Source organism: Brachycentrus maculatus, unplaced genomic scaffold (genome assembly GCF_059751285.1).
Source record: "Brachycentrus maculatus isolate JH-2025_06_01 unplaced genomic scaffold, ASM5975128v1 h1tg000231l, whole genome shotgun sequence".
Classification (NCBI taxonomy): Eukaryota; Metazoa; Arthropoda; class Insecta; order Trichoptera; family Brachycentridae; genus Brachycentrus; species Brachycentrus maculatus.
Genome location: NW_028280982.1, coordinates 839,508 through 866,171, shown reverse-complemented (window position 1 = coordinate 866,171; position 26,664 = coordinate 839,508).

Below are 26,664 nucleotides of genomic sequence, written 5' to 3'. Positions count from 1 at the left end.
TAGATTGGCAGTGACAGGGATATTGAAAGCTTTAAAATGTGAATTTACAGTATAATCGGGAAACAACTTTATGTTGTTTCACATTTTCAATCAATTTCGCAACTTAGTTAAAAAAGAATTGCTTTTCAAGAGCAGATGTGTCAGGAAGCCTAGATGCTTCTGTATCAGATCTGGGCATGCGGTGGGACAGCTTTCAATGTATCGCCAAATCTTTATTCACATAATTATTTATAACGATATACACCTTATCATAAAACGTTCTTGTTGGGACAAGTATATAAAGTTTTTTCGTAACTGTGCGTAGGAAGGGCGCAAACGTATACATACGTTTTTTTTTCAGTATCGTGCTGTTGGTCGTTTGCGGGGCACGTATATATACGGGTTTGAATGTAAGCGCAAAATACCACATAAAAACTAATGATTCATAATATGAGAACTTCAAATGGAAACACTCTACATTATTCAGGGTCAGGAATCAGACTGTCAATAGTATCATAAATATTGAAGCTCAATTTGTGTATTCATATATTTATGTATTTATTTTATTTCATTTTATTAAATTGCTGTAAACAGTATTATGTTGTTATTTTAGTATGATGTTGATATTATACTCATTTTAGGACATGCAATTAAGGTTAAAAAGACTAAAAAAAACAAATAAGAAAACACAGGGAAAAATGCAGAATATAAAACAATAAAAGGAACAGTAAACAGGCATAAAAAACAACTGTTGAGAAACATGTTTAAAGAAAAAAATCAAAAATATTTAACTTATCACTATATATCAAATAGCCTTCTTTAAAGTATTTTTTCAATTCATTCATTTTGGATCCAGGACTCGGTTCTATTTTATTTACATATGTCAGATAGCTGGTTAATTTGGTTATAGGCAATATATTGTAAATATATAATTTATATTTGAAGCACTAACTTTGTTTTAAAATCACTATTTTCATAGTGATTTTAAAACAAAGTCACATTTAAATTGTATAAATTGTAAGGACCTTACTCCAAACGTAGTTGTGTTTATTGAATCCTGTTATTTTAACAGAGAAGTTGCTGTGAGTCGTTTTATACATTATTTGAAGCATTGTATTTGTAACCTCATACATTGGAAGAATGTTGAAAGATATAATGTTAGTTCTCAAATAAGTATGTATTATATGGGTGGTGTACGGTTGACAAAATATATTTCACTTATATCCATTTAGGAATTATTTATAACAATAAAATGTGATGAGATGTATCATCTCCTTCAACCACCATTCAACTATCATAAAACTTTAAACGAATGACTTATGTATTTGAAGACTTATAAAACTGGAAAGATAACTTATGAAATAAAATTTGATTTCAATTTTTTTTGGTGAATACAAATATTTCTTAAAATCTATTGTGACACGTGTTTCAATGTATTCCTCATCAGTTTCCATCAACCAAACGGTCTAAGACCACATTTGAGTTTTTTTATGTAAACACAACTGGTTTCAAGAACTGTAAATGTCCTCATCAATAGATTAAAATATATACTTGTATCATCATCTGATGAGAACATCTGTAGTTCTCGAAACTAGTCGGATCTTTATACTTTAAACTCTAAAGAGGGCTTATAAAAGTGTTTAATTTTTATAATTATATACACAAGAAGATATTTGTATAATAATTTATCAATTTTTAAAATGTGAATATTGACGATAACATTAACGTCTAAATTCACAAACATTTCGGTTCTACCTTATTACATAAATAACACATAATTTACATAAAAATACCAAAATGTATATTTTTTAATAAACATAAAAATTCCTCCACTTTTTCGGAATAGCATTTCATATCGGCATTTTAATTTCATTTCGCATTTAATGAAACAATAATTTTCTAAAATTTAATAAGCAAACTCAACCCCGACTCGTAAATTAAAGGTTAAGTCTCGTTCAAGGCAATGCGTTTGCGAGTACCAAGGAATTAACATTTTACGTAAGTAAATTATTCTTAAATTTAATATTATCACCAAGATACGCAATTATCATGCGAGTCTACGTCTTGTAATATTATTTAATGTATGCATATTATTTATACGAGTATATGTACTAGCTGCTCACGACCACTCGTTGGTGTGGCTCAGTCTGGTTAAAAGAAAAAAAAAAGGACGATATATTGAGTGTTTCCAATTATTTTTTCAGTATTTAGAGTATTTGGACACACTTAATATGTTGCGAATAAAAATCACTTATGGTAAATTGGTATCATATTTTCACCCATTTTTCAGTATGTGAATATAGTAAAAATATTATTTTTTGACATCTTATCAAAGATGAAGAAGGATATGGAAGTCTGGGCATTTACGGGGCTGACGACCGTCAAAAGCTGGTTTAAGTGATAACTTTACACACGTGTAACGTTCACCAATTCTACCCATTATTGACAACCACACTACTCAAATTCTTGGAAGCTCTATATATATATATGAACCAATTTCGAAACGTTGTTCTTGGATCATTAGAACTTTACTAGAGACATCTATTGGTGAGATAAAAAGAAGGTTTTTTTTAGAGCAGAACCTTTTTTTAGCATGTGAGATCCAAACCCTGCATAATAATCACATACATGAGAAACGCCAGAAAAAATAATTTTTATTTTTATTATGTTAAAATGTTGTAAATAATAAAAATACTTTTATATTTTTTTACAAAAATGTTAGTATTGTTAGTATAAAATCATTCACCGAGTATTTTATGTCTACCGGTTTCAAGACGTACCCGGCTCTTTGTCAGGACAATGTCCTATTATTACTAATATTTTTGAAAAAAATATAAAAGTAAACAAGACTAACCACAAAGTAAATGCTTTAAATATGAATAAAATTGAGAATATAATAAAAATGTCTCAATAAGGGTCTCTGCTAATGTATGAAAAAAAACACGTGTCAAATTAGATTTGAAGAAACAGCTGTATTTACCAATTAAAATATAAATTAAAAATAGTTAGATATTACCACAAAGTGACTGCCTAATCGATTAATGATATCATAGATTACGTGTTAGTTATATTTAAACTTCCTTCGTGTAACTTGAACGTTGACACATATTATATACATGTAAATTAATAAAGGTATGTTGAGATGGTTTGGACATGTGAATCGAATGTGTGAAGACAGGATAGTTAAATAAATTTATTAGGTGAATGTGGTTGGTAATAAAACCAGAGGAAGACAGAGGCAAACTTGGCATGAGTATTTCTACAATCAACGGGTATGTCTGAGGATATGCACGAAAACCAGGCTACATAAATTATTCAATAAATTATTATTTCTCTTGCAAATGGTTTAATTTTTCATTTATTGATTTGGCAGTCACTTTGTGGTAAAATCTATCCATTTTTTATTAATGTTTTACTTAGTTAATACCACTATTACTTAAAATCTACTGTGACGCGTGTTTCGATGCATTCCGTATCATACGGTGTTTGAACATGGTGTATTTACTGTGTAAAATATTAATTTAAAAAGGTTTAATTTGGTTTAAAAGTGATCAGAATTATTAGTAATATGTAAGTTTACAATAAGAGAAAACATGATTTTTATGCCCTATGCTCCATTGGGTGAAGTTGAGGGTTAGAAGAGGAAGAAGAAGAAGAAGAATAAAAAATATTTTCGGGGGTTTTTGTGAGGATATACAAGGATCTGGAAGATTGTTTGCAAATACAGATTAGTGTGGAGCTCTATTCTCTCTGCCTACCTCTGCGGAGAAGTGACGTGATGGTTATTTAGTTTGTTTTTCTTTACATCTCACCTATAGATGTCTTTAGTGAAGTTCTAGTGATTCATGAACCAGTTTGAATAATTTGAGAATTTGAGTAGTGTGGTTGTCAATAATGGGTAGAATTAGTGAATGTTACACGTGTGTAAACACTGTAAATCACTTAAACCAGCTTATGACGGTCGTCAGCCCCGTAAATGCCCAGACTTCCATATTCTTTTTCATCTTTGATGAGATGTCAAAAAATAATATGAAAATAACTCCTGCAATTGGAGATAATCCAGATTTTGTGAACAAGTATTTGGACACACTCAAAATGTTGTAATTCAAAACCGAAAGTTGAAAAAATATTACTATGAAAATTTTTCAGTTTCAGCACATGAGACGGAAAGAGTAATATCTTTCAGGACACTAATTTCCTTTGTGTTGCGCGGCTGCACTGTGTGCATCCTTCCACCATGAGTCACGCATGCAGATCTATTTCAGGACCCTCCGGTGCGTTGTTTCAGCGTGACCATGCATCGAACCAAGGACCTCTCGTCTGGGAGCTTCTGAGCGAATGACCGTGTGATCGAGAATACACCCTATTTTTGGTCGTCCATTCGTACTTGTAGGATTATCGGGTATGCACAGAACGAATATGCCAATTTTCATAAATCGTACAAATGTTTTATTTTTATTATAATTATTATTATATATTCGCAATATTATTAATATTTAAAGCATTTACTTTGTGCTTAGTCATTTTTACTTATTTATTTTTTAACAAAAATGTTAATAATATTTGTATATAACCACTCACCGAGATTTTTATGTCTACCGGTTTCGAGACGTATCCGTCTCTTCGTCAGGACAATCACCATTACAGCATGCAAACAATACCACCCTTCACCATCATAGCGCCAATACACACTTAAAACTACACAAAATGTTTAACACATGCGATTTTTGGTCGACCCGAAGACCAACATGCACTACAGTCTTCACCACAGACATGCGTTACGAGCCGAGGTTAAACATGCAGTTCATTTTCTTTTTTCAAAAATACTTTGTATTTTGTAATTATGCGTTCCATGAAATGAAAACAACTAACATTTTTAGTTTTTAAATTAATGTTTTACTAAGCTAATACCACTATTTCTTAAAATCTACTGAGACACGTGTTTCGATGCATTCCGCATCATTTTCATACGGTGTTTGAAAGTGTACGTTGTTTGAAAATGATGCGGAATGCATCGAAACACGTGTCACAGTAGATTTTATGAAATAGTAAGTAGCTAAGTAAAACATTAACTTAAAAACTAACATTTTTATTTGTATTTATTTCATGGAACTCATGATTACAAAATACATAGTATATTTGTAAAAAAAATGTTAGTTTTCCAATGAATAAAGAAATGTTACAATAAAGTGCTCTCCTTGAATTTTATAAAACAAGGACGTATTTTATAACATTAATTTATAAGATTATATGAATGAAACCCGTTCATGATATGCAATCAAATACGACATGGCCAGAGTGATGGATATCAAGTATATGATAGTGTTGGTTTGTGGTGTGATTAGTGCCGCGGATTCTTGAGTCAGAGGTTCTGGATTCGAACCTACTATACCACAATTTAATACCTGTTTTTAATTGTGAGCCGCTTAGACTCACAGAAATAGTATGAAATGGAAGTATCTTTGTAAATTATAAAATCACAAAAACTTTAATAATGGTGTTTGAGTAATTACGTTGTCAAAATGACTTTAATAAAATTTAAGTATTTTTTTTTTATATTTTTGAAAAAATTACTCATATTAAGTAGGAGTATTTAGTTTTATTTTGTATGCCGATGCTCTTTTCTCAGGTTCCAATTTTTGGAGGTTTATATTATTTTTGACATCTCATCAAAGATGAAGAAGAATATGGAAGTATGGGCATTTACGGGGCTGACGACCGTCATAGGCTGGTTTAAGTGATCACTTTACACGCGTGTAACATGTAATTGGAGATAATCCAGATTTTGTGAACAAGTATTTGGACACACTCAAAATGTTTGGAGGTTTAAATGCTCATAATTATTTTATAACAAATGTATTTTGTAAGTTATATTCAACTATAGGCGTAGGACGCAGCAAATCTTGGTCACAACTGTCGTCAAGAAAAGGCTATTCAGTTGGCTTGGCCATGTACTCCGCATGCCTCCCGAGAGCCTCAATCAAGCTTGCCTCTTTTACAAGGCATCAGGTTCGCGCCGCCCAGGACGACCACTGCTGACAATTCGTCGGCAGTTCTCGTCAGAACATCGGGACGCGTATCTGACTCGGGAGGATGCAAGGAAGCTGGCAGCCGACAGAAAAGCCTGGAGACTATACCTATGGTAGTGACTTTGCCCATAGTAAAGTCTATGCTCCACCTAGGGAGCGGATATGGTTTAATAATTATATTAAATTTTATATTCATAAATATGAGCGTTTTTTTCACTGTAATATTTATTCAATATTACCCTGGACTGGTACCTGAAGTGAAGGGCTGATCACCTTTCCTTCATGTGTAAACGATCAAGATAACACTGTGTTTATATGACGCAGTGCCCTATGCACCATTGGGGTGCGGATAAGGGTTTTATTATTATTATTATTAAATTTTACAAATTATAATCGAGGTTCGAAATTTATGAGGTTTTTGCTCATAACGCTTCACCCATCGACCGGACGCAAGATATATGAATATTCGAGAAGAGGAATGATGTTTCACACTCGTATTAGTACTTAATATCTAATTTTAGCGCCAACGGATGCGTGCGCTGCATTTACTGACCCTGAATGCGCACAAGAATGCATTTTGCTCATTATTTCAAAAGATGCAAGTCAACTCCCAAATATGTTGCTTAATAATTTACATCTCACCAATAGATGTCTCTAGTGAAGTTCTAGTGATTCAAGAACAAGGTTTCTAAATTGGTTCATGTATAAAGAACTTCCAAGAATTTGAGTAGTGTGGTTGTCAATAATGGGTAGAATTGGTGAATGTTACACGTGTGTAAAGTGATCACTTAAACCAGCCTATGACGGTCGTCAGCCCCGTAAATGCCCAGACTTCCATGTTCTTCTTCATCTTTGATGAGATGTCAAAAATAATATGAAAATAACTCCCGTCATTGGAGATAATCCAGATTTTGTGAACAAGTATTTGGACATACTCAAAATGTTGTTAATAATTTAGCATTATTTTTTTGAAAAATCAAACGAGTTAACACTTGTATTATTTATGTATTAATGTTTAAATCAAACACAGATTTTTTGAGTCAACTAAGTTGTATTTTATTTTCATCAATTGATTCAGCAGTCACTTTGTGGTAAAATCTATTCATTTTTAATCAATGTTTTACTAAGTAAATACTATTTTTTGACATCTCATCAAAGATGAAGAAGAATATGGAAGTCTGGGCATTTACGGGGCTGATAACCGTCATCGGCTGGTTTAAGTGATCACTTTACACGCGTGTAACATTCACCAATTTTACCCATTATTGACAACCACACTACTCAAATTCTTGGAAGTTCTATATATATATGAACCAATTTAGAAACCTTGTTCTTGAATCACTAGAACTTTACTAGAGACATCTATTGGTGAGATGTAAAAAAATAAAAATAAGAAAAATAACAAATTTGAAAAGTAACAAATATAAAAATAATAAATATGAAAATAACTCCTGTAATTGGAGATAATTCAGATTTTGTGAACAAGTATTTGGACATACTCAAAATGTTGTTAATAATTTAGCATTATTTTTTTGAAAAATCAAACGAATCAACACTTGTATAATTTTTGTATAAATGTTTAAATCAAACACAAATTTTTTGAGTCTACTAAGTTGTATTTTATTTTCATCAATTGATTCAGCAGTCACTTTGTGGTAAAATCTATTCTATTTTAATTAATGTTTTACTAAGTAAATACTGTTTTTTGACATCTCATCAAAGATGAAGAAGAATATGGAAGTCTGGGCATTTACGGGGCTGACAACCGTCATCGGCTGGTTTAAGTGATCACTTTACACACGTGTAACATTTACCAATTCTACCCATTATTGACAACCACACTACTCAAATTCTTGGAAGTTCTATATATATATATATGAACCAATTTAGAAACCTTGTTCTTGAATCACTAGAACTTCACTAGAGACATCTATTGGTGAGATGTAAAGAAGCTTTTTACTAGGCAGAAACTCTTATATTAGTATGTGAGGTCCGAATCCTGGATTATAATCACACACATGAGGAACGCCAGAAAATACCATTTTCATTTTTATTATTCAAGCTTATAATTTGACCAGATAATTTATTTACAATATAATATGAAAATAACTCCTGTAATTGGAGATAATCCAGATTTTGTGAACAAGTATTTGGACACACTCAAAATGTTCTAAGTAAATACCACTATTTCTTAAAATCCACTGTGACACCTGTTTCGATGCATTCCGCATCATTTTCAAACACCGTATGTGAAGCTAATTCTAAATTTTAGAGTTGGGTCCTTGGGACGTTGAAGATTGAAGAGGGGGTAGTAGCTGTTTCTTATTTTGATTTACTTATTTAATTTTTTTATTTCAAATTAGTGGGAACATAGACAATATGGGGGAGGCTTTAGTCATTGACACATTGTTAATTATGGGTTTATTTTTATTTTTATGAATTTATATTGTTTCAGTTATGTTGCAGTTTATGATTTAATGTATTAATTATTTTTTAGGATTTCTACGTTATTGTGGTTAAATTTGTGATCATTATCAATTAAATGGTTAGCGAATTCCGAAAAATTATTATTTCTCAAACATAATTCATGTTTCTTGTGAAACCTGATTCTTGTTTTGAATTTTCTGGAAGTCATACCAATATACAAACTTCCACAGTCGCAGTTTAATTTATATATGCCACTATTGTCTTACATATTTCCAGGATAAATTATTTTTTGTGTAAAATGCTGGTTTTATATAATTAGAGAATGTTTTGGTTATTTTATGTGATGTTATTATTTCTTTTCTTTGCCATTCAAAAATCTTACATCGTTTTGCCACTCATTCATCTGAGTGATAGCATACCACTTTTCCTTTAAAAAATCATAAGATTATGCGTATTTTACGCTATAATTCCCAAGAAATTAGATATATTTGCTAAAACTGCTAAATTTTACAGTACGGTGGTAAATCAAGGATTGATATTTGAGATTTTTACCGTTTTTTGTCATGTTAAAAATAATAAAAATCTTGATTGCGTAAACGTTAACGAATATTTTATTTCACCCTTGTACGACTTTTAAAAAAAGGTTTCATTTTTCACTGACGTCATTTGATGCTTTAAAATGTTATTTTATTGAAATCATATTGTATAATTTTGGACATGTAAGAAGGATATCAAATAAACTGAATTACCAAAAGTTATTAATTTAAAAGGCCTCCATTAAAAAATATACATTAAATTTCGTATTTAAACGGTATTATTTTGCTTTCGTATTTTTTTTTCAATATCAAGGTTTAAATATAATTGAAATTTTATACTTACAGACTACGTCATACCACTCGTATAGTCCCATTGTTTTTTAAATGCCAAATTAATAAATAAAAACTGATAATTAAAGCTGTTCTTTGGTTTCGATTAAATTTTCAGGGATACAAAGAGAAACCTCGTTGATCGAGATCTATTTTGATAATTTTTTAAATTGAAAATATGTTGAATAAGGGTTGAGAATTATCAGGAAAACATCATTAAGAAATAATTTATTCATTCGATCTTTATAAAAATCATGCTTTATTATTTGGGAAATTAATTATTTATTTTGTGGAAGAAGGGTTGTTTTTTAAATGAAATACTTTTATTTTATATTAATGTTTTACTTAGTAAATACCACTATTTCTTAAAATCTACTGTGACACGAGTTTCGATGCATTCCGCATCATTTTCAAACACCGTATGTGAAGCTAATTCTAAATTTTAGAGTCGGGTCCTTGGGACGTTGAAGGTTGAAGAGGAGGTAGTAGCTGTTTCTTATTTTTATTTATTAATTTAATTTTTATTTTTTTAATTTTTTTTTTTATTTCTTATCAGAGGGAACATAGACAAAAGGGGGGAGGCTTTAGTCATTGTCATATTGTTAATTATGGGTTTATTGTTATTTATATACTTATGAATTTCTATTGTTTCAAAATGTTGCAGTTTATGGCTTTTCGTATTGATTATTTTTAGGATTTCTACGTTATTGTGGTTAAATTTGTGATCATTATCTATTAAATGGTTAGCGAATTCCGAAAAATTATTATTTCTCAAAAGTGGCATCGCACCAACAAAGTGATTACTTAGTGACGTACAACGTCATTCGAGTTATTTTATACATTATTTATGACATCTCAATATAGATGAAGAAGAATATAAAATTATGTATTGGCATTTACAGGGCTTACAATCGTCATAGACTTGGTAACTTATCTCCAATTGGGAAATATTTTGTTAATTATTTTTTGACATCTCAACATAGATGAAGAAGAATATGAAGGCTGGGCATTTACAGGACTTACAACCCTCATATATTTGGTAACTAAGCCTAGGACGGTCGTTTACCCTGTAAATGCTCAGATTTCCATATTCTTCTTCATCTATGTTGAGATGTCAAAAATGTAAAAAAAAATAATGGAGATAATCCAGATATGTGAAAAAGTATTTGAATACACTCAAAATGTTAAAAATATTATTTGTAACTTCATAGTTAATAATTGTCTGTTTTGTCCGCCTCCATGGCGTTATGGATACCGCATTTAGCTACTGTACTGGAGGCTACGGGTTCGAGTCCCAGCGGGTCAAAATAAATATCAATAATTTTTCACTCAAATACTTATTTAATTAAAAAAAAGGAATAACCCGCAAAGCCTCTACATTAAAAGGGTTGTCTGCAGATAGGAATATAAGGGTGGAGAAGGTTATTCAAAAATATACTCCACAAACACTCAGACCAATTGAAGAAAATCTTTCTTGGATTTAGTATGCAATTAATTAATTAATAGTTTTATAACATAAATGTGGAATTTTTTAATTGCCTTTTTTTTAACGTAACTATTTTTTGTTAATGTAATGTAATGTTTATTAATTGTTAATGTAACTATTGTTTTATATCATTTTTTTATATGTAAGCTGTACTATTCCCGAATAAATAAAATAAAATAAATAAATAAAAATTGGCGGGAATAGAACCCGCGACGCCAGTTTCGCAGTCGAGCGTCAACCCAAATATGCCTAAAGACAGGATTTATCACCTTGGCATTATGTAAGTACCCATCAAGATAACCCTGCGTCAATACGATTCGATGCCTTTTGCGCCATTGGTCGCAGATAAGGGTTAGAAAAAGATTTTTTTCAAGCAAGAATCGTGTTTGGAATATTGGCAAAGCCTTTTATTATTATTATTTTTATTAAATTCCAATAAATATTGTTTTTTTTATTTAATTCCAGTGACTCTGAAATATCTAAATAACATCAATGTAACACCAGTTCGAAAAATGTGGTATTTTCAGTAAATATATTTAAAAGGATTTTTACGATTTTTTTTTAAATCGTGCATACCGGAGCGAACCTTAAAGTGTCCTAAATGCGGGAAAATCAATGGCTCGCAAATTCAATTTTCTTTAAACCTAGGTTACTTTAAATCTTTTTTAATTTTAAATCCATTTTTGTATTTAAAAAATAAGTTTTTCGTAGATGTATGTAAATATATGGTTGTAAAAATTATGCCCGAAAATTTGTGTAGCTTCCCATGCAACCTGTCGCGTACTGTATTGTGTACTTGAAAGTACATCCTTAAAACATTACAATTTTATGTTTTTTTTTATTATTTCGGCATTCACTATGTGGTAAGAAATAATTAAATTAAAAATAAAACACTCGTTATTTAAGTATTTATATTTATATATTGTTAAAAAGCTACAGAAGCTTCCTTCTATGAGTTAAAATAAAAACTGTTTATAATCAAATCCGTAGATGGAAGCATCTGTATCTTTTGAAATTAGCCACAATACTCAATTGGTAAAAAAAACAAGCGGTTTATTTGTAATTTAATTTCAATCGAAAAATATTATTTTTCAAAAAAAAATTCTAAAGAGGGTGTACATATCGCTCACTCCTTTAAAGGACGTCATAAATCAAAAAACTTAATTTTTCAGGAGAACGTTTTTAAAGTTTAAAAATATAACACAATTTATGAAAAATAAATATCAAGCTACTTATTGAACTTTTTACTGTGCAACAGATCTTTTTAGGTAAAACCTGAAGGTTTTTTCTCCATTTGAAAAATATTTAGTATGTTTAAAATAATAATTAAACAACACCTTTATTCAAAATGCAAAAACAACATTTTCAGCCCTGTAGCGGGTAAATATAAGGTTAAAAATATGCCTCTTTTGCTGGGATATAGTACTTTTTCTGGGCAATCCGAAAACATCCACAACTGAAAATTGTCGATTTTTGATTTATGACGTTCTTGAAAGGAGTGAGCGATATGCTTTTAACATTCTGAAAAATATAACGTAACACGTGATCTTGAATAAAAATGGTAATTTAATTTTTACTTGAAATATAAGTTAATGATAATGCTTGACATTATTGTAGGCGGCGGGCGGTCTTTGAAAAAACGTTTTCACCCCACCTTTCGTATGACGCAAATTTATTGTATTAAAAAATTAAAACATATTTAAAATGAAGCTACTTTCATGGAGTAATTTTGAATCTTTATTTAATTTATTGGACCATTTTCAGGAAAAAAAATTCTTCAGGCAATTTCCTGAAATACTGATGAAATTCTTTGGGCAGACATTTTTTGGCTCACTCAGGCATATGACACGATTATAAACAAATTGGTTTTCAATTCGTCTAAACAAGACCTGTAATCAAGGTATTTTGTAGGTAGAAAATAATTCAAGTATTTGACATACCTGATTATGCCATGTTTTTCTCTGCTTTTTTCCAATTACATTCGCCTAATTTTTTTACCGTTCTTTCCTCACTAATACGTTCCACATGTCCAAACCATCTCAACACACCTTCCTTAATTTTTTCAATAATGCTTATCTTGGCCTTGTATTTTTTTTGTTATATCACCACTCGAACATCGTTTTACGCCACAAGATCGAGAAGCTGAAATGGACCAAAGAAATTCTGACATAATCAAGTATGTGAAGTACTAAATGGTCAGGTTTTTTTTTTAAATAATTTAACAGAGAAAAATGAATTCTGACGACCGAACTCAATGTGACATATTATGTAATTTTTTTAATGTAAATTTTTGAATTACAAGTCACCGCTTTGTTTCAGGGTATATATTACTTAATTGCGTCGCCTACATTCAAAATCCGCCAGATCCAATTTTATAAGATTTTAAAATAAATACTCTATCGGGATGCCAATTGTGGGTTTTACTGTTTGAAATAATGATTTACTTGAAAACGTTGTTAATAATACTTAAAAACAGCGTTGTATTTCAAATTCCGGTATATTCATGGAACTTGCCTTCTGACCCATATCGGCCAATCAGAGAGCGGGGATAGGTCAAAAATTAAGATGACGTCATTATCTGTTTGTGTCTCGTATTTTTTTTAAAACTGAAAAAAAAATTAAAAAATGGGAAAATTCTCCATTTCATAATATTTTATGTAAAGATAGACAAATCTTTGAAACACAAATGCAACCCGGAGAATTTTTCATTTTTGTTAAATCGACTTACATGGATCTGGCGGATTTTGAAAGTAGGCGACACGATTTACTAAATACATAATTCAAGAGAGTATGACAATGCGTTTTAAGAGAGGAAGAAAGGGGTATAGGAGAGAGGTTACGGTGTGTGGCACTGGATAGTGCAATGTGAGTGGGATTCGAACCGCAGGCTTGGCTAAAGGCAATGAAACGTGGGGAGGAATTATAATAAATATTTTGGTCATATATTTTACAATATATTTTAACATCTCAAAATAGATAATGATAAAAATGCTCATAATTAATTACCTTCCCTTCCTAAATGTTATTTTTATTATGCATTGCGTAGCAACTGAATCAAATTTATGAGGCGAATGTTAGCGGGAAAAGAAGCAGAGGAAGACCGAGAAAAACATGGCACGATCAGGTATGCCAAATACTTGAAAGTGGTCAGGTTAGGAGTCGTAACAATCGGCGGGTATGTATGAGGAGATGCATGAACGTGGAAGAGGCGAAGAATGTTTGCAAGGACAGAGTGGTGTGGCGCTCTATTCTCTCTGCCTACCCCTGCGGGGAAGCGGCGTAATGGTTGGTTAGTTTTTTTTAGCAACTCCAAATAACAAGCCGCGAGCGTATACATACATTTATTTTAATATTTTTATGTTTTAGAATTAAATAAACCCTGATTATGACAAGGTTCTTGTCGAAACCGGTCGGTTAATGTGTACTTATAGTAAAAAAGCGTTTAAAACAAAGTTTTTGAATTTTATAAAGTTAAAAATGTGCCACAAAGTATCTGTGGAAAACATTCAAGAAATAATATAACTGATGCCTGTTAACATAAAATAACAGATGCTTGATACCAGTGGCGGTACTTCCCTAGAAGCCCAAAAGCCCGGCTTGCCTAACAACTCCAAATAAAAATGACTAAATCTAGACCAAATGAATAAAAATACATAATTAATGTATGACTATTTTTAAATTATCGCGCGCTTACATGATTATTAAACACTATGCATGCCATTATATGGTGATGGCACTTATTGGTTATGGTTAATATCTGAGGAAGATATTTTATTATAGTGAACATTTTCTTTACTTCAAGGTGATGGCTATACCTTACAAAAGTTACATGTATGCACATTTTTACAATGATTAATATATATTGTTTATATTTATAATACTTTCTGGGTGCTTACTATACTGGGAATGATATGAGGTGAAGAAATTATAGGTACATCATGTATTCACGAATGTGAAAAATAATGGGCTTGCCTTACTGGTAAACCCTAGGCACGCCACTGCTTGATACCCATAACTGATGTCTCATAACTGGTGTTTGTTATTAAATCCTGGTGTGATGAACTGTGTATGATTCAACGTATTTATTCGCTTGAATGAAAGCATTGATTGTATCTTTGTGAATCAAATAGTTTTCCGATCGATCTCTCTTCCACATATTCTATGAATAATGAATAAAACCATGACTTTCTTTATATTATACAACCTTACGCAAGGGACTTTCATGACTTGGAACTATAATAGCATGTTACTAAAAATATTCTGAGAAAATGGGGTGAGTTAGATCTTTTTAAACATAAATGATGCATTTTTTTAGTAATTTTTTGTTTTTTTTGATTTGGCGTTGAATTTGTAGAACTCTATTTTAATTTATGTGTTAATTTTAAATCAAACACAGATTTTTTGAGTGTACTAAGTTGTATTTTATTAACAAAAATACATTAAAAAAATATAGTGTGACAATTGTTTCGCCTTGTTAAATGCCCTAACAAGGCGAAACAATTGTCACAAAATTAATTTTTTGTGTGTTTTTGTTAATAAAATTCAACAAAGTAGACTCAAAAAATCTGTATTTGATTAAAAATTAATACATAAAATAAATGATGCAGTAGGTCGAAACGATGCATAATATGTGTTCGAATGATGAAATAAGGAAAAAAATACAAGGTTGAGATAAGCACTATCGATAAAATAAATAATGGTGTGTTTAGATGGTTTGGACATGTCGCTCACTCCTTTTAACAACGTCATATATCAAAAATCGTCAATTTTCAGTTGTGCATGTTTTCAGGATGCCCAAAAAATGTACTATATCCTAGCACAAGCGGCATATTTTTAACTTAATATTTACCCGCTACAGGGCAGAAAGTTATGTTGTTGAATTTTGAAGAAAACGTATTGTTGAATAATTTTTTAAATATACTAATTATTTTTCAAAGGGAGTAAAAACATTCAGGTTCTACCTTAAAAGATTTTTTGCGCAGTAAAAAGTTCAATAAGCGGCTTGATATTTATTTTTAATACATTTTATTATATTTTTAAACTTTAAAAACGATCTAATGAAAAATCAAGTTTTTTGAAATGTGACGTTGTTGAAAGGAGTGAGAGATGTGGAATTATGACTGAAGAAAGAATAATATATAAAGAAAATTCATGGGGCGAATGTATTAGTAAATAGAGTCAGAGTAAAACCTGCATGATCGAGTATTTTAAATACTTGAAAGTGGTCATTTCAGAAGTCGGAATAATCGGCGGGTATAAATGAGGAGATACAAGATTATTTGCAAATTTAGAAAAATGTGGCGTTCTATTCACTCTGCCTACCCCGAGGAAGCGGCTGATGGTTAGTCAGTTAGTTAGTTATATGCATATATTTGATCTTTTCCATGTATCTGAGAGGGTTTTTCGAAGCGGAATTCTTCTACATCTTTAACAAGATTCTTCTTGACTTATTAATTGTTTTTCAATTTTATACGCTTTAAATGTTAGTTTGTAATGTTAATGTGAATTATTTTTAAATAAATTGAAACTGAAATTGAAAATCGCTTATTATTTAGACCATTTCATATTTATTTCCCTTCAAATATTAATTATTTTCGTCATGTATGTAGCTGTTGAAGTTGTAAGGTAGGAAATGATACGATATTGCAGGTTTTGTGGAGCAATACCCCCGGATCGTAAAGAATGTATGGCAGAAAGTATCAATGTTAAATAATAACATGAAACATGGAAATCTATGTATCCGCCATTGAAAAGTTACGCCATGTTACGTTGACTCGTAGTCAGCCTTCCAAAATTCAACGTGCCATCTGAAAAAAAGTTTTTTTTTTTAATTTTCTCTAATTAGCTTATATTACACTAATATTAATTATTATTTACACTTAAGTTACATCATATATACATTTACATCCTCTTACAGTAAACAAAACATTTATTTTTAAATACTTTCATACTATTTTCATTCTTCATACATTCAGGCATCTCGTCATACATTTTTAAACCATTATACATATAAACAATTTTGTGACTTGGGTTTTTCAACAATAGGAGTCTTATTTTATTCTTATTTCTAGTAATATGTTCATCAAAAATTTTGTTTTACACTATTTTATCCTTAAAATGACTATTGTTACATTTAATTATTAAAGAATTAATCATGAATATTAAAATATCTGATTTGGATTTTTCATGAATATTCGAATTTTAAAAAAATATTAAATTCGGTTTATTGTATATTAAAATGGTATTACACAAAGTGAACGATGAATGATAAGGAGAGTGTTATAAATTTAATGTTTGAATTAATAAATTATTTACTTAATTGGTACTAACCAAAAAATATAAATTAAATTAAAAAACACCCTCTACATTTTGAGTGTATCTTAATCCTTGATCAATAATCTGGGTTTTTTGACAGAATATGTGTAATTTTTTTATAGCCATCGTCTCATTTTATTGAAATTAACCATTATAATTAATATATCAGACTAGGACAGAATTACTATCTAACAATCGGACTGCTTCCATGCAGAGGTAGGCAGTGGTAATATAAAGACACAGCAATCTATCTTTGTAAACAATTTTCGCCTCTTCCATATTATTCTCCTCATATATACCCGCCGATTATTCTGACTCCTGATCTGACCACTTTCAAGTATTTTAAATACCTGATCATGCCAAGTTTTTCTTTTTACCTCTACTTTTATGACCTTAAAAATTCGTCTCATAAATTTGTTTTACTGTTTTTTATTCACAGTCTGAAAACCACCGAAGGGTGTCTTTCTACATATGTATATTATTAAATGAAGTTTTCCTCGGTCTTCCTTTGCTTCTATAACTTTATTTTTTTACTCTTCTTTCTTCATTCATTAGATCACACGCCCAAACCAAACACCTTTTTTATATTTAATTAAGCATATCATAAATAAACCAAGTACATGGATATTCAGACACGGTTGCATTTCGGAAGTCGGAATGTTGACGTTTTTCCCGCAAGAAACTTTCACGGCCAGTCAAGATGGCCGCCGAGTGGGGGTTGCCAGTCAGTGAGCTCGTGATATAAGAAGGCAGGTACCTACCCACCTTGTACTTGACTGCTACGCATGAAAACACTGGATAATGCTATAATATTCTGTTACGTAGGTACTAATGCAGTCGAATAGAAATTATAAACATCATATCAATCAATAAACGGCGAATCAGATAATTATATATACAGAAATAATGAAAAAAGGGAGATTTATAATATTTTATTTTTTGACATCTCATCAAAGATGAAGAAGAATATGGAAGTCTGGGCATTTACGGGGCTGACGACCGTCATAGGCTGGTTTAAGTGATCACTTTACACACGTGTAACATTCACCAATTCTACCCATTATTGACAACCACACTACTCAAATTCTTGAAAGTTCTATATATATATGAATCACTAGAACTTCACTAGAGACATCTATTGGTGAGATGTAAAGAAGCTTTTTACTAAGCAGAAACTCTTATATTAGTATGTGAGGTCCGAATCCTGGATTATAATTACACACATGAGAAACGCCAGAAAATACCATTTTCATTTTTATTATTTAAGCTTATAATTTGACCAAATAATTTATTTACAACATTTTGAGTGTGTCCAAATACTTGTTCACAAAATCTGGATTATCTCCAATTACAGGAGTTATTTTCATATTATTTATAATATTATGAAAATAACTCCTGTAATTGGAGATAATCCAGATTTTGTGAACAAGTATTTGGACACACTAAAAATGTTGTTTTAATATCTCTTTAATCGACTTACGGCAAAGGAAGTACGACCTAATCAATCAGAAACTTAACCAGCCTATGACAGTTCGTAAACCCAATTCTTCCATATTCTTCTTCATCTATATTGAGATGTCACGAAATGGAAAAATAAAATGTGGAAATAACCCAGATCTGTGAACAAGTATTTGGACACACTAAAAATCTTATCAATTTTCTTGTATACAGTTTTATAGAATAAGCATTGAAAAATGTAAAAATAACTCATAGATGGGGAAAACTCAACATATTTATAAACAAATATTTGAACACACTCAAAATATTACCAATTTTCCTAACATAGTTTAAAAATAAGTATTAAAAATGTGTCGTCGGCACAGAAAAACTTTATTGTAATTTGTATTAATGTGTATAAAAAAAATATATAAATAAATGGAAATTTTGTTTTTATTTTTTATTTATTTATTCAATATACTTTCAGGGTGTTTTTTAGATAATTCAATGCATTTTTTAGACGTTTATAATTTACAATCTAATAATTAAGAAAAAATATTATTAAAAAATAAAAAAATTTATATAAAAATTGTATTAACATGCTAGTATTCGGCTCAACACAGGCCATGCCTAAAGAGCCGTAATACGTATAATAATGTATAAGTATATGAAATGAATATGTATATTGAATGTATCTATGTATTATGAAAATAAATAAATTTAAAAAAATAAAAAATAAAAAAAATAAAAAATTACGCTGTACTTTCCAATAAAGAGACTAAGCTTTTGTGCTTGGAAAGGGACTTACTTATTTTTTTATTTGTTCGGGAATTGTAAAGCTTTACATCTAAAAAAGTATAAAATAAAAAATAGTTACATAAATAAAAATAAATATAAGTATTTTTTTCACTGTAATATTTATTCAATATTACCATGGACTGGTACCTGAAGCGGAGGGCTGATCACATTTCCTTCATGTGTAAAACGATCATGATAACACTGCGTTTATAAGACACAGTGCCCTATGCACCATTATGGTGCGGATAAGGGTTTTATATATTAATAAAAATAAAGCCAATTAAACAATTCCACAATTATGTTATAATAACTAATAAAATATTAAGAGATAAAAAAGTATGGGTTTGTGTGTGTGTGTGTGTGTGAGGAAGGGAGTAAAAGGGTAATGGTATGGTATAGTATACTTACACTCATACTTATTATTTATTGTTAATGTTTGTGGATGATACATATATTTTTTTCAAGAACGTCATAAATAAAAAATCGTCAATTTTAGTTTTGCATTTTTTTGGAATGCCCAGTAAATGTACTATATCCCAGCAAAAGAGGAATATTTTAAACTTAATATATACCCGCTACAGTGCAGAAAGTGTTGTTTTTACATTTTGAAGAAAATGTAGGGTTTAGTTAAAAAAAAATAAACTGGTTATTTTTCAAATGGAGAAAAAACCTTCATGTTTAACCTAAAAAGATCTGTTGCACAGTAAAAAATTCAATAAGTGGCTTTGGCTTGATATTTATTTTTAATAAATTGTATTCTGTTCTTATACTTTAAAAACGTTCTCCTGAAAAATCACGTTTTTGATTTATGACGATCTTGAAAGGAGTGAACGATATATAATCCATTTAATTTATTTTTAGCATATTAATGTCTTTTTTTAAATTTATTCAGGAAGGTTATTGAAATATTTGATTCCCAAATATTTTAAGCTCTTTTGTAACTGTTTGGTTTTGTAAAGTTATTTTGGTATCTCAAAGATAACTTTTCTTTAGGTTCAAATAAATTTCACCCTTAAACCGTTGAATAATTGCTGTTTAAAATGGCTTCTCCCTATGGGACTTATTAAAATGATAGGAATGACGAAAAAAAAATTTCTATGGTATTTTTAAAAAATTAATACGCCCTATTCGAGTGACGTCATATTCATGACGTCACTCTCTAGTTCCTAGCTTCGGAAACGGATCTTCGCTGTTATAATGCTCCTACCTGCCGGTGAGTAGACGGCACACGAGTCTACTGACCCCTGAAGAGAAAATCTGAAACCAGTACTGGCGAATGGCTGGGTAAGGAAAATGTCAGTGACGCAACGGCTTTACAGTCATAACAATATTATGTTAATCATCAGTGTCTGCGTCAGCGAACTTGAATACAACTTTTTACGCATAGTAAAAAAATTAACAAATAAAAAAAAAAAAAATTTTTTTTCTTACTTCATTACTTTCAATTGTTATTATCCTTTTTTTACAACCAAATTTCTATGACTTCATACGCCTCATAAATTTGTTTGACTGAAAAATGGTCAGCACGCTCGGCTACCGTACCGGAGGTAGCGGACTCAAACAAATATACGTGATTTTTTTCACTCTAATATTTATTCAATATTACCCTGAACTGGCTGATTGCCTTTCCTTCATATGTTAACACTGCGTTTATATTTCACTCAGTCTGGATACCACTGAAGGGTGTCTGTCTTTATGTGATATTCCGTACTGCAAATTAAAACTACCACGATGTATGTATTATCTATTCAACAGTTTACATAACACATGGCTTCCTCAACATGACAGAATTGAACATAACATTCGCGAGACGTGTGCCATTGTAGAATGACAAGTCGCAATCGATTTCTAGCGGAAAACACGCAAACGTAGGAAGGTCGACGACACTGTATTGTTTTTCCGATCGCCAATGGTGTTGTTGTGGAAATCAGGAATATCACCTGCACTGGTGTTTCCAATGGTAGAGATAATTGCAGTAATGTTACCGCATAACCGCGTGTTACCATAGCAAGGTCTCCATTTCCTTGATATAGCTCTGCACACTTTCTCCTCGACTTTTCTTGGCGGTTCGTTTTCTGCGACGATTGAGAAAAATCCTTTTTTGAAGAGAAAATCGTTACATCAATTATTGTTTAAATTGATTATTTAAAATAAATGAAACCTGTAAAATATAGTAGGCATTGACATATGTGTTCAAAAAACGCTTTAAGGGGTTATTTGCAAGCACATCATTGATTCCAACGGATAGGTCACATATTGTCACACACTCCTTTCAACGTCATATTTAAAAAAAAACTTGATTTTTCAGGAGATCGTTTTTAAAGTTAAAGAATATAATAAAATATATTAAAAATGAATATCAAGCCACTTATTTAAATTTTTACTGTGCAACAGATCTTTTTAGGTAAAACGTGAATGTTTTTTCTCAATTTGAAAAATATTTAGCATATTAAAAAAAATAATACCCTAAAAATAAGTGATTGATTTAATATTTAAAATATATAATGATGAATGCTGCACGTGTGTAAAGTGATCACTTAACCAGCCTTTAACAAATCATCATTTCTTCTTCTTCTTCTTCTATGTCTTAGTCCTCATTAGTGAAGGTTGTGACATTTGTTGAAGCCTCCAGTTATACCTTGACTGCGCTGCACGTAGCGTTCCAACCACCGAGGTGCCTGCTGCTGCCTTAATTTGATCGGTCCATCGTGTGAGGATCTTCCTTTTCCTGTCTTCCCCTCCAGGCTATTGATCACAATCATTCATTCCAGGCTTTTCTCATTGCCACGCACAATGTGTCCAAAGAACTTAATAATCTGTAGTCTAGACATTGGCTAGAGTCAAGCCATCCAAGTTTAGTTCCTAGCGATTGGACTCGTTGGGGCGTCTAGCTGTCCATGGAATTCGGAGCATGCGCCTCCAACACCACAATTCAAAAGCATAAATTTTTCTCCTTTCTGCTGCTTTTATGGTCCATGTTTCAGCAGCATAGAGGAAATCGGAGCAGACCAAACTCCTGACAAGCTTTATCTCGGTGTTGTTACTCACACTCCGATGTTTCCAGATTTTTTTTAGCTTAGACATGGCACTTTTCGCAATGGGATACGATGTCTGATCTCTCCTTTGCAAGTTCATTCATTGCGAATTTAAGATCCAAGGAACTAAAACTCGTTTATAATCTCTGTAGATAGACATGGCACTTTTGGCCATGGCAATGGGTTCCATACATCGCTCACTCCTTTCAACAACAGTTTTTAAAGTTTGAAAATATAATGAAATGTTTTGAAAATAAATAACAAGCCACTTGTTGAACTTATTACTGTGCAACAGATCTTTTTAGGTAAAACCTGAAGGTTTTTTCTCCATTTGAAAAATACTTGCTTTATTAAAAAAAAAAACAATACCTTTTCTTCAAAATGCAAAAACATCACTATTTGCCCTGTAGCGGGTAAATATTAAGTTAAAAATATGACTCTTTTCCTGGGATGTAGTACAATTTCTAGGCAGTCCGAAAATATGCACAGCTGACGTTGTTAAAAGGAGTGAGCGACATGTCAAGGTATTAAGTCATAAGCCCTGTAAATACCCAGACATTCATATTCTTATTCATCTTTGTTGAGATGTCAAAATGTAAGGAAGATTCTTTTTATTATTGTTATTACAGTATCGAAGTATAATTTATCATACCTGTGAAGAGGAATACTTAATATTGATAATATCACGAGAGTAGAAAGTGCGGTGCGATTTATTTTGGCCTCCATGGAGACTTGAATCCAGTTTGTCAAAAGAAGTTTAGCGATTTACCATATTATATCCAACAAATTTAAGCTTAATTATTTTCTTCTTATTCTTCTTTATCTTTTTCTTTTTATTGATCCTCAAGATCTGTCTGTGTATTTTTTCAAATCTTCGAATGTTATTATTCCATCTCTACGGGTAATTCTATCAAACAGTGTTTGCGAGTTATTGTAAGTTTTCGGTGTCCTCTTTTGGCTAAGTGATGTGTGGGACAAAGGTGTCTATAAAATTATATACTTATTCGAATCTCGATATCTGAAAACATATTTATATACACATTTTTATCATTTTACACAAACGCACATATTTTTTATTTATATCAACATATTTATAAACATATTATACAAAATATAATTATTGGAAAAAGTGGTGAAATAAATTGTAATATATCTTGTGGGGGTTCAAATTTCAGACGGGTCTCAATCATAAAAAATAAAAGTATGTGAATATAATCTAGGATTCGAACCGTGCATGCAAATAAAAAGAGTATCTCCTTTATAAAAGTTTTCCTCACTCCAACATAGATGGCTGTTGTGAACTTACACGTACCGTGTCACGAAATTGATTAATATAACTAGGAGTTTCAAAAATTTGAATAGTTTTGCTATCAATCATAGGTAGAATTGGTAAATGTTATAATCTTCGCCTCCGTAGTATAATAATGTTCAGCACGCTTGCTTACCGTTCTGGTAGTCCTGGGTTCGATTACCAAAGATTCTGGGTCAAATAAGTAATTTTTATTTCACCCTAATATTTATACAATTTACCCTGAACTGGTACCTCTGATGGGCTGAGGAGCTGATCACCTTTCCTTGATGTGTTAACGATCAAGATAACACTCTCTAATGGTAGATAGCCCTATCTACCATTAGAGTGCGGATAAGAGTTTGAAGAAGAAGATGAAGATGAATACGGATGTAAAGTGATGACTTAACAAAGCCTATGACGATCGTAAGCCCTGTAAATGCCTAGTATTCCATATTCTTCTTTATCTATGATGAGATGTCTAGTTGCATTCACTTGTTCAGGTTTTATTGTGATTAAATTTTTGCAGTAAGTTTAAAAAATTTTTTTGTCAGGGTGTGTATGGACTGCGATTTTTGTGTATGGACGACGTTTGAAAAACCGTCCCAAATCATCAAAACTTTCTTCGGTACACATTCTAGTGTAATTCACTATTCACGTGTGTTCGGAACATCCGCTTGCTTACCTACATACTCGTTTACATTAGCTTTGTTTTCGAACGCGGTCAACACCGTTCCGAATTCAAGAGTGACAGAAGACAAATCGCTCACTCCTTTAAAAAACATCATATATGAAAAATCGACAATTTTCAGTTGTGCGTGTTTTCGGAATGCCCAGAAAATGTACTATATCCCATCAAAAGCGGTATATTTTTAACTTAATATTTACCCGCTACGGGGTAAAAAGTGTTGTTTTTGCATTTGAAGACAGTGTATTGATTTTTTTTTTTAATAAACTAAATATTATTTTATTTATTGTTTCGGCATTAACTTTGTGGTAAGACATGTTACAATGATTAAAGAAAATACTTGTTTTTTACCACTTGAGTTTTATTATAGACTACATGTTTTAGAAGTTAAACTTCCATCATTCAGGTCTGTATAATAACTAAAATATAAAATATAAAATTGTTCTATAAAAAAGGAGAGGGGAAATTTATAGAACAATTTTTTATTTTATATTTTAGTTATTATACAGACCTGAATGATGGAAGTTAAACTTTGAAACAAATAATAAAACTCAAGTGGTAAAAAACAAGTGTTTTCTTTAATCATTGAAACTAAATATTTATAAATATTTTTCAAATGGAGAACAAACATTCAGGTTTTACCTAAAAAAGATCACAGTGTGGCACAGTAAAATGTTCAATAAGTGGCTTAATATTTATTTTTTCATATTTTTAAACTTTGAAAACGATCTCCTGAAAAATCAAGATTTTTTTTTTATATATGACGTTCTTGGAGTGAGCAGAATGTCAAAGAACAGGGCAGTGTAGAAATCAGCTAACTAACCATCACTCCACTACCCCTAGGATAAAATCTGCGAAAAACATTAAAGAAATCAACCTTTTATTTTTTGCTTAACGCGTTCAAAGGTTTGAGACACGCTGTGCCCTAAAAACAGGTGATTTCTCGCTTTCTTCGCGTGCTGAAGGAATCTCCGAATCGAGGACGATACCCTGAAGTTTCCTTTTACGAGTCATTGTGCCGCGGATTGCATCACACACTGCTTAATGGCTCTCTCGGGTACAAGCACCCGGTAGCTTTCTCCTTGCCAGGAACTACTAGTGAGATCGACGAACTTCTGAGCAATGTTGAGGGTCATTGTCATATGGTACACTTTTGGAGATGCTAATAAACACATGTACTCCAGGACTTGTCCGCCTCCGTGGTGTAATGGTTAGCGTTTGTAGCTACCGTGCTGGAGGTCCCGGGTTCTATTCCTGGGGGGGGGGTTAAATAGATATAAGTGATTTTTTCACTCTAATATTTATTCAATATAAGCCTGGAAATTCAATATATTCCTGAAATGGAGGGCTGATCACCATTCCTTCATGTGTTAACGATCAAGATAACACTGCGTTTATATAATGCCGTGCCCTATGCACCATTCGGGTGCGGATAAGTGTTTAAAAAGACTTTTTTTAGTAAATTAATTAATGTTAACACGACTAGTTTCGAGAACCTAGCGTAACGGTTAGTTACAACATTTTGAGTGTGTCCAAATACTTGTTAAAAAATCTGGATTATCTCAATAATAGATGTCTCTAGTGAAGTTCTAGTGATTCAAGAATAATGGTTCAAATTCCTTTCATATATATAGAACTTCTTTTCATCTCACCAATAGATGTATCTAGTGAAGTTCTAGTGATTCAAGAATAATGTTTCAAAATTGGTTCATATATATAGAACTTCCAAGAATTTGAGTAGTGTGGTTGTCAAGAATGGTTAGAATTGGTGAATGTTGCACGTGTAAAGTGATCACTTAAACCAGCCTGTGACGGTCGTCAGCCCCGTAAATGCCCAGACTTCCATATTCTTTTTCATCTTTGAGGAGATGTCAAAAATAATGGTTAGTTGGTTAGATCATGGTCTTATATTGTTGCCCTCCCAACCGCATTTCCGGTCTAGACAGAAGCATCTAGACTTCCTGACAGACCTCTCTTCTTTCTTCAATCTTCTTTCTTCTCTAGCTTTCCGTTCTCCACTGCTGGATATAAGCCTCTTCCATTTCTTTCCATTTTCTTCAGTCGGTTGTTCGTTTAAGGGAAAGAAGAAGAACCATAGTTTTAAAAATACAGGTGTGTAGTGTGAATTAAAATAATGAAAGTATTTTTTTTTGTATATTGTTTTGCACACCACTGAGTGCGCTAAGCCAGAGATTCATAGGGACCTATTCAGAAACATCTACAAAAATATTGACGTATGATTTTTGTCCGCCTCCGTAGTGTAATGGTCAGCACGCTCGGCTACCGTTCTGGAGGTCCCAGGTTCGATTCCCAAGG